Consider the following 10,342-nt stretch of genomic DNA (forward strand, 5'->3'; position numbering starts at 1 on the left):
GAAGTTTAAAACAGAAGTGGCTGTTCTAGGCACAGAGCTCAGAGGAGTGCCAGAAGCACTCAGGTGCAAAATTTGGATCCAGGGTGTATCATAATTAGCAGCAAAAACTGACATAGGTGAAAGTGTACCATAAAAGAAGCAAAATGTAAACTTTTCAATAAAGTCGCTATCTAATTGGCCTTGGATTTCACCCAAGGCCTACCTCACTTTGCCCAACATTGAGGTATGTGGTATGCCTACAGGGATCTACCATTGTGAAGTGCATGGCAGAGGATACATCCCATTGTACCAGTTATTAGGGTTCCTTCCAATTCTGTTCTTGTATGGAGCACAGGAAGAATGATTGTTGAATGACTCTTTGCATACAGTAATTAACTTAATCTTGTCTTCATGATGCCTATGTGAGTGATAGCTTGGAAGTTGTAGTATATTTTTAGTTATGATTTAAATCTGGTTCTCAAAACTTTGTTATTAGACTTTCTTGGGATAGTTTACATTTGTTTTCAAGAGTCTGCCAGTTCAGTTTCTGGGATATTTCGCGTAAAGTGGGACACACTTATGGTATGTAAACGTTTAAAATTTGGTACTTTTTATATATTTTTTTTGAAAAAGCTGGGCTTTTTACTGTATGGCAACAATGGTTTGTGGCCCATTATTGCCTTCGCTTCATAATTTGTAGCCATATGTTCTTCGGTGTGATGAGAGTGTGAATTATTGGAGATTATTGGACCTTCATTTCAACTAACTGGCAGGTAAGAATTGGCATATCATTATTTATATTACTGTTACATACCCTAATGTATTGCTTAAAAAGTATAAAACCGAAGTAGGTAAATTGTAGATTGAGGCAAATAATATAATACAACAGTGTGAACTTTCTTGAAACGTAAGTCACTTTCATGTAATTAAATTTTTATACCAAGAGAGATATTAGAGATAACTTTATCTTGTCTGGTAATTTACTTCTTAGTGTGAATATGTAACTAATATCAATGCTACAAATTTCCCAATTTCATCCAGTATTGTAAAAACAGAAGATTAAATGTGTAATGTGAATCACATAATATGAGTCACAGTTGTATTATTTTAAGATTCGAAGAAGAGGATGCTCTTATTATGGATGCCCTTAGCAGCAGCAGAAAAACAGAGTAAGAGAAGGGAAAATTCACATAGTGAAGGAAAATAAGAAGAATTTAAGAAGCAGCATCTGGAAGAAGCTCAAAAAAGCCAGCAGAAGCAGAAACAATAGTTTTTACAGTTGAGTCAACATAAGCAAGGATTGTGAAACTTAATTTGACTCAGATATGTTCTTCCACACCATCAGTCCCAAACATAAAAAGCATTCACTGATTTCACTACAGGAAAGGAGTACTACAGACATATGTTGTCTCAAAAGGATTTTGCTTCTGAAGATCACCATACTGAGGAAACTATAGAAAGTGTGAAAATTGGAGACTGGTACAAAGTAGAATATGACAGTAAATTGAATGCTGGAGAAGTACGCGCAGTTTTTGGAAATTGTTACTTAATCAGTGCAATGGAGTGTGCTGGTCACTATTGGAAATAGCCTGTAAAATGTGACAAAATTATAAAGAAAATCAATCCACTTGATGTTGTCAATGTAGGAGGATATTTTCATTTCTCTGGCTTTTAATTGAATTTACAATTCATTTTCCCAGATGTCATGCTCTTATAATTTTTCAAGCGGTGTTTGAAGAGTGAAATTTTAAGTTTCTTATTTGGCACATAATATCATATTTTCATTTCTCTGTTTGCAGGAAAAAAGTTTTTTTCCTAACAAGATGTAGCAAGTAACACGAGTCACGTAAAACTGAGTCACATGCCTTTTTCAATATATGCATTTTAACACTACAAGATCTTTGCCTAAATAACACAATTAATAATGATGATTTACAAGAGAAAATATGGTTTTATAGATTGATAATAAGTCAACATAATAAAACACTGATTTCAAAATGTAAACATGAGTCATGATGGAATCTCCCTTCTTTAGCATCACTGTACACTATCCCATTTGTCAAACAAACCTGTGACCATTTGTGCTGCCCTTCAGTGTATACATTCAGTATCCTATATTAGTCCTATTTGCTATGGACACCATATGCTTGAGCAGTCACACTTGTGATTTGTAAGCAATTTCCTTTGTAGACTGGTTGTACTTCACCAGTATTCTACCCATAAACTGAAGTCTGCTACCTGCTTTACCCACAATTAAATCTGTGTGATCATTCCATTTCATATCCCAACAAAGTGTTACACCCAGCTACTTCAGATGGTCAATTCCAGCTGTGACTTGTCCATATTATAGTCATAGGATACTATATTTTTTCGCTTTGTGAGGTGCACAGTTTTACATTTCTGAACATTTAAAGCAAGCTCCCAATCTTTGCACCAGTTTGAAATCTTATAAAGGTCTGAGTGAATATTTGTGCAACTTCTTTCAGACAGTACTTCATTACAGATAACTGTGTCATCTGCAGAAAGTCTGAAGTTACTATTAATACTGTCTGCAAAGTCATTAACCCAGATAACCCTGACGTCCTTCTGGAAGGACGACGTCACTCACTGTTGAAATTATTTATTTTTGTGAATAACGCATTGTTGCATCGGACTGACGCATTGTTATATGAAGTAGGCAGTCAGTTGCGCACTGCGACAGTCAGTTTGACGCTGTCGTTCATAGTGAGTGATAAACTGTGTCTTGAAAATAGGGCCGATTTTACCATGGACGAACTGACTGACCTTGCCATCAATGGGTATGTATATTTTCTTTCATATTGCGTCAATAATTCTTAAACTTGTCATATAATATCTTAAAGAAGTAACCTATATTATTTATGGGTTCATATTACGATTGAAAGTTTTTGTCAGTTGTAATTCAATAATGTTTTCAACCGTCCTTCCAGAAGGACATCAGGGTAATATGATGTCATTTTGTATTCACAGAAAACGATATACACTGATGGAACTTTTGGACATGTTAGAATCAAAAGATGAGGAAATACCCAATACTGGTGTGAATGTAACATTACACCCTCCTCTAAATTCAACTGATGATGTAACAGATGAAGATTCGGGTGCTGAAGAAAATCCAAGTGTAGATAAATTACCAGCAAGTCAGCTCAAAGCTACTGCGCTTTGTGATTTGGCCATTTCTACCAATGGTAATGCTGTGAATGCAACAAGGAAACAATCCTTTACCTCATGTTGTTCCAGGACCCTCCAGCAGTACAAAAACAGCAACAATAACATCAACCACAAACAAATCAGCAAAGCTACCGAAGAATAAAGTTCTAAACCTCAAGAAATATAACTGGAAAAGTGCTGAAATGGGTAATCCAACACCTGTATGGCCTCTGATGTTCACAGTTGCAATGAAGAAAGGGCGAACACCACTTGAATATTTCCAACAGTTTTTTGATAACGAAGTGCTTCAAATGATGGTCACTTACACAAATCAGTATGCAGCCGAGAGAAATAGACTAGGTGATTGTTCAGAAGATGAGATGTTGGTGTTTATTGCAATACTTTTGCTAAGTGGATATGTAACAGTGTCGCGCAGAAAGATGTACTGGCAATCAGATAAAGACAGTCACAACGACCTCGTAACAAATGCCATGTCCAGACATCGATTTGACTTTATCTTTTCCAATTTGCATGCATGCAACAATGACAATTTAGATGAATCAGACTGTTTTGGGAAAATCCGACCATTACTGTGTGCGTTGAACTACTACATGACCTAAAAGAGAGGGGCGTGGAAGCAACAGGAACAATAAGAGGAAACAGAGTTAAGAATTGTACTCTATCACCTGTAGATAAAATTATAAAAGAAAATAGAGGATCATATGAAGTTTGTTCTGACTCATCATCCGGGATTTCCATTGTACGTTGGAATGATGACAATGTTGTTACTGTAGCCACCAACTTTGACAGAGTGCAACCACTACGCTCTGTAGCAAGATTTTCCAGGGACAAAAGAAAAGGGTTAGTGTGCCTCAACCTACACTCCTACAGTACTCATATGGGAGGCATAGATTGAGCTGACCAAAATGTATCCCTGTATAGATACTCTATAAGAGGGAAAAAGTGGTATTTCCCAATCATTGCACATTTTATAGACATTGCAGAGCAAAATGCCTGGGATCTTTACAAGCACAACGAAGAACCCATAGATCATCTGACATTTCGTCGTCGAACTGTCACAGTTCTTGAAAGTAACAAGAGTCACTACCAGCAGAGGACATCCTAGTAAGAGGGCAAAACTAGATTCTAGATTTGATGGAAGAGAACATTATGTTGCTGAATTACCAACGGATGAGATAATAAAAAAGAAGCAGCTGAAATGTTGAAGTTGCCACAAAAAAACTACTACTGTGCATAAAATGTGACGAACCACTTCATTTTTGTTGCTTTTTGTCTTATCATACTAGTACATAAAATATGTGTATAGGTTATTTTCTTTGTTTTTTGTATTTATTAGCTGTTTTAGCTCATAATTGAAATTTATGTTTATTTGAAAGTATAAAAACCAAAACAAGTTAATTGTGTAATGTCATATACTTTAAAACCATGTTCCCTTTTTGTCCTGACGTCCTTCTAGAAGGACACCCATATTTGGAAATACTAAATAAAAATAAATACTAAAAATTTTTTTACTTTCTTCCTTACAATCTTGTGAATGAATGTAGATCAGATATAAATCAATTTTGAAAAACAAATAATTCAGGACTATCTGGGTTAATATACAACATGAGCAGCAAGGGTCGTAGCTTACTTCTCTGGTGCACAACTAAAGTCAGTTCTACATCTGACTACTGCTCTCCATCCAAAATGACATGCTGTGTCCTCCTCACCAAAAAATAATGAATCCAATCACAAATTTCAGTTGATAGCCTTTTTGGTTCAACTTTTGGTAATAAGTGTAGGTGTGCTTCTGTATCAAATGCTTTTCGGAAATGAAGAAATACTTCATCTACTTGACTGCCTTGATCCAAAGCTTTCAGTATGTCATATGAGAAAAGTAAAAGTTGTTTCCAAAATCCATGCTGGTTGGCATGGAAGATGTCAAGATACCTCAGTATGTTTGAGCTCAGAATATGTTCTAAGACTCTACAACAAATCAGTGTCACGGATACTGGATGGTAATTTTGTGGATCACTTTTACTACTCTTTTTAGTTAGAAGATGGGCTAACTCAGCTGCAAATTCAGTAAAGAATTTGTTAGGAATTCCATCGGGCCCTGGAACTTTGTGCAATTTTAACAATTTCAGCTGTTTCACAACACCAGTGACACTAATACCTATTTCACTCATCTTTTCAACGGTACAAGGATTAAGTTGGGGCATTTCTCTTGGGTTTTCCTTTGTGCAGGAACATTTGAAAACAGAATTGAGCATTTCAGCTTTTGTATTGCTACCCTCAATTTCAGTTGCTGTCTCATTTGCTAGATATTGGGAACTAACTTTGCTGCAACTAACAGCCCTTACATACAACCAGAATTTCTTTGGGATTTGTGAAAGATCATTGGACAATATTCTGCTACAGTAGTGTTTGAAGTCTCCACGCATTGCTCTCTTTACAGCCAAACATATTTCATTCAGCAACTGTCTATTTTTAGTCCTATGCTTTGTTTTAGGCCTATTTTACAGTAGGATCTTTATCTTTAGAAGTTTTTTTACAGTGACTGTACAGTATGGAGGGTCCCTCCCACATGAACTGTTCAGCTGGGTACTTATCTGTCCGATGGATGGTCACCTGGTCTTTTAAGCTTGAGAGATGATTTCTCTAGCCGGCCGGTGTGGCTGAGCGGTTCTAGGCGCTACAGTCTGGAACTGTGCGACCGCTACGGTTGCAGGTTCGAATCCTGCCTCGGGCATGGATGTGTGTGATGTCCTTAGGTTAGTTAGGTTTAAGTAGTTCTAAGTTCTAGGGGACTGATGACCTCAGATGTTAAGTCCCATAGTGCTCAGAGCCATTTGGAGCCATTTGATTTCTCTAAATGCTCCTGCCCTGCGCTGAAAGCTGCAAGTTCCTCATTGAGATATGACACTAATTTTACTTTTGTGTGCATTGTTACCACTGCTGTGTCATGATCACTGATACCATTTTGGAAAGACCTCAAAGAGGTCAGGTCTGTTTGTTTCCATTAAATTCAGTCTATTTCCACCATGAGGGGAGTTCCTAACTATCTGTTGTAAGTACTTTTCAGAGAAGGTATGATGGGCACACACATTTTTTGCTGCTGATATAAGCCGATATCTAACGTTATTTTCTTAATTATTTATTTTCATCCCCCCCTCACTTTTTTGTGGAAAGTGAAATAATTTGTTAACTAGGGAATCCAAAACCTCCATTATTAAACAAAAAAATAATAGCATTTTTTTTATTTTCAGCCTTTCCACCCATTGTTCAAAAGGCAGCACATTTTTTATTGAACCTGGAACAACGTAACAGGCAGGTCTCGTTCTTTCACTGACAACTTTTACATACCTTAGGATTACTTTAATGACAATATTATGAGGGTCATTCCACATGAAGTGCCCTAGGGCTCCCAGCTCAGCCATCTTCAATTTTGATGAATTTTGTATGTAGTATGTACCTGAGGACCCTACATGAACTCACGCAAAGTTTCAGGCTCATCTGTAACATTGGGTGAAGTGCTAGAGCCACTTTTGTGAAGACCTCTTTTACCAAGACCAAAAATTTGTGAATAAATCTTAAAGTTTGTTATTTCACTGTCCCTAATGTAAAAGAGCTCAACTCTGCTTCTGGGTATAGTGGTGCAACTTTTTTTGCTCTACACACAAATGATGGAAGTAGAGTTCAGAAAGCAGTGCATTTGTCATAATCTCAGTTCGAAGTGGGCAGCAAATCACGTTGCGAGAAATTTGTCCCATGCTTTAACGAGGCATAAGTAGTGGAGAAAGTGCGCTATGGGCCTGATCTTTTGCCAAACTACTGTCTGGGTGTTTAGTTTATCGCAAATTTGGGCCTGGCTTGTGTGTTTAATTACTGTGCTGCCATCCTGTAAATTTGCTGAAAAGCATGAATGTATCAAAATAGACCCATTTTCAAAGTCATGTGTTTCAAAATGGACACCTACCACATTACATTCATTAACACCATTCAACAGAGCACTTTTCATTCTATTAGAAAAACTTTTCCATTTTGGTGTCTGTTTGGGTAAGGTGCAAAAACTGTAACTAAACTATTGAATTTTTTTTTAATTTGAGAAAAATCCTTGCATTTGTCCATGGTGGCTATGCCTGTACCAATCTCATTGACTGGTAGCCCCGTCGCCAAGGAGCCATGCCCGATAGCCATGCAAGGTCAGCCACGGGTGGGTTTCTTTACTACAGGTTCTCGAGCCTGAAAGTGGAAGTCTAACAGGTTCCCAAGCCTGAATGTGAGTATCCAAGCCTTGTATGGGTCTCTTTGTGGTTCCCAAGCCATAATGCAGATTCTTCTGTTGTTAAATGCTTTAAATCTGTTGCCGATTGCCAAAACTATTTCTTCCAGCAAACTGTATTGCCACCACATCATTGAAGCAGCTGGAACTGCTATGTCTGCAATTATCTGTTGTTCTGGAATCCAGTGTATGTCTCTTCTGGCTGGCCAGTGAAATGACTGAGCAGCATCCATGAGGATGCATGAAATTAATCAAGGCATCTTTTTCTTCACATGAAAGTTCATGGATATTTCCTGTCCACCATTTTCCATCATAAACGCAAGCAACATACGGGCCAGGCTGTAGTTCAGTATGGCAACATGTTTAGTAGCAACTTTAGCATATCAGTTAACATTTTCTATAAAGGACAATGTATCATTTGATACTCTATGAATCTGAAGTCGGTTTTCATCAATTGTCACAAAATGGTGATGGTCTCTTGTACCAAACACTGTACATCCATCCTCAAAATGTTTTTCTTGATCAGTTTTTGCATCTTCAATAATTTCTTTTTTTAATATAGATAAATTCAATGCCTTGCACATTATTATTATTATTATTATTATTATTATTATTATTGCAATATTTAAACAGGTCAGTTGATGTTAAGATTCGGTTGTCAATTGGGCACTGGAGGCTAGCTCTTGCTGCTAAACTCTTAACTGTGTCCCCATTTCTGTCACATGATGACTTCTCGTTGTGTGTTCCAAAAAAAATTCCATTCTGCAGTAATGACAAAATCTTTTTTATGATGGCAAAGATTTAGGAAGCTCTTAAAATTTTTGTACTGTGCAGCAGAACTGTCACTAAAATAATGAATATGCTTAATTTCTTCAAAAATGCACTTCAGCGATTTGATCAAGTACGTTAAAAACACATGCACTGCAATGGTGTGATGTTGGAGGCAATCACTGATTATGCAGTAGCTGATGCTTTTTAATTCTTCCCTATCTTTGCAGTAAATGACAAATGGATGTACTGTAGCTTGACTATTTTGTCAGTGGAATCCTTGAACTGCATCTTGGACAATAAAGGAGTAATTATCAGCAAAATCCATTAATGTAATCAATTCTCCTGGTTTTGAGACTTCCTTTAGTGAACTGCAAATGCTTGCTCTGATGCTTAGCAATGTAGTGGTGAATAGAAAGGGCCAAAAGTTTTGTAACTAATAGTTCAGTGAATTCTTCAACGGTCATTTCTCTGGTTTCAAGTGTATCTCTGTCAGTGTAAGTCCATTGTTTGAACTGAATTGTGTCCTCGGGATCGATATCTGCAAAAGGGCCTTCCAAATATTCCTTTAGAACTTCTGTTCATGGACATACTTCACAGCGATGAAGCACACAATCCTTTGTTTCCAAATTACAGACAAATTTGCTCAGTAACATTTTGGGGTCAATGGAAGCATCCATTTCCACCCAGCTGCTTTGACCTGTGATGTAAGGGCATTGTGGTGTGTGACGTCATTATGGTGCGGAGTTTGTGAGTTGGTTGGGCTTGTAAACATCGTCTTGTGATTGATGGTACCCTCTGGTGGTGTGTGCGTGTGTGCTGAGTGTAATGTGTTGTATTTGGTTCATTTGAGCCTTGGTGTTGGATGTGTTAAGTCGTTAGAAGTGTCTGTAATTCGAGACGTGAAGTTTGGAAGTTTTTCAGTGTGTTATCAATTTTTGTTGTTTATTTGTTTGACACTTTCGTTAGGTGTTACTGGTTTGCTGTTTGTGGTGCTGTAAGACCTCTAATTTATTGTGTGACTTCTGTTGTTAGGTATGGATATGGCGATGAAATATAACAGTGCTATGTTGCAGTCGGAGATAAGAGAGGACATGTTGTCTGTTATTAAATCCCTCCAGTTATTTGGAATGATTGCTGAGATGGTGAAGTGTAGTATTTGTCGCGAGAATGTGAGGTTGACCAGAGTTCCAGCGTCTCTGACCAGGGACGGGTACATGTGGTGATGTTGGATTTTTGAGGTGCTGTGGTTTGGTTTTATGTTTCGTGGATTTTCGTTATCAGTAGTTGCGGTTGACCTATATAGGTTAAGTAGGTTAAGAGAAGTGTCAGAGTCCTGTAGATTTTTGTTGGTGTAACAAAATGTAATTTTTTTGTTTGTCATTTTGTGTGTTTTGGGATTGTAGGTTATCTCCACTTTTTTTATTTTTTATTTTTTTTAGCTTGTACCCATCCTAAAACTAATTTCCTGCAGCTGTCCCATTAATTTGATTGTATTTTTGAAGGGAGAGTTTACTGTCTTATTTATATGTATTTTCATGTTTCTTGATGTGTGTATGTAGTGACATAACAGGCGCCATATTGGAGATGCTTAGAATAGCCATTTCTGCCATATTGATGACTTCATGGGTCTAAGCACACGGGTGGAATCGGCCACTTCCGTAATCCCATATTTTGTAATCTTCTTTTATTAGGCTGTGTGCCAACATCAGTTTCACATTTTGATATATTGTGCAGACAAAAACGGAATGTGAACCAGCTGTGCCCGCAGTCACACACTACTTTGGCCTTAATTCATAAAATTTGAGAAATTCAATTTCCAATCCATTTTTTATTGCGGTACACAACAATCATTTCTCTTAAGTTGCTCAGTAATAAGCATTTTTGTTTTTGAACCTTTTCTCCAGTCCTTTTTTCCTGGACAAATTCGACTAAACACTTCATCATAAAAATGTTATGACTCTAGCCTTCATGCTGATAATTCGGAGCCGGCCGGAGTGGCAGGGAGGTTCTAGGCGCTACAGTCTGGAACTGCGCGACCGCTACGGTTGCAGGTTCGAATCCTGCCTCGGGCATGGATGTGTGTGATGTCCTTAGGTTAGTTAGGTTTAAGTAATTCTAAGTCTAGGGGACTGATGACCT

Source organism: Schistocerca piceifrons, chromosome 3 (assembly GCF_021461385.2).
Source record: "Schistocerca piceifrons isolate TAMUIC-IGC-003096 chromosome 3, iqSchPice1.1, whole genome shotgun sequence".
Lineage (NCBI taxonomy): Eukaryota > Metazoa > Arthropoda > Insecta > Orthoptera > Acrididae > Schistocerca > Schistocerca piceifrons.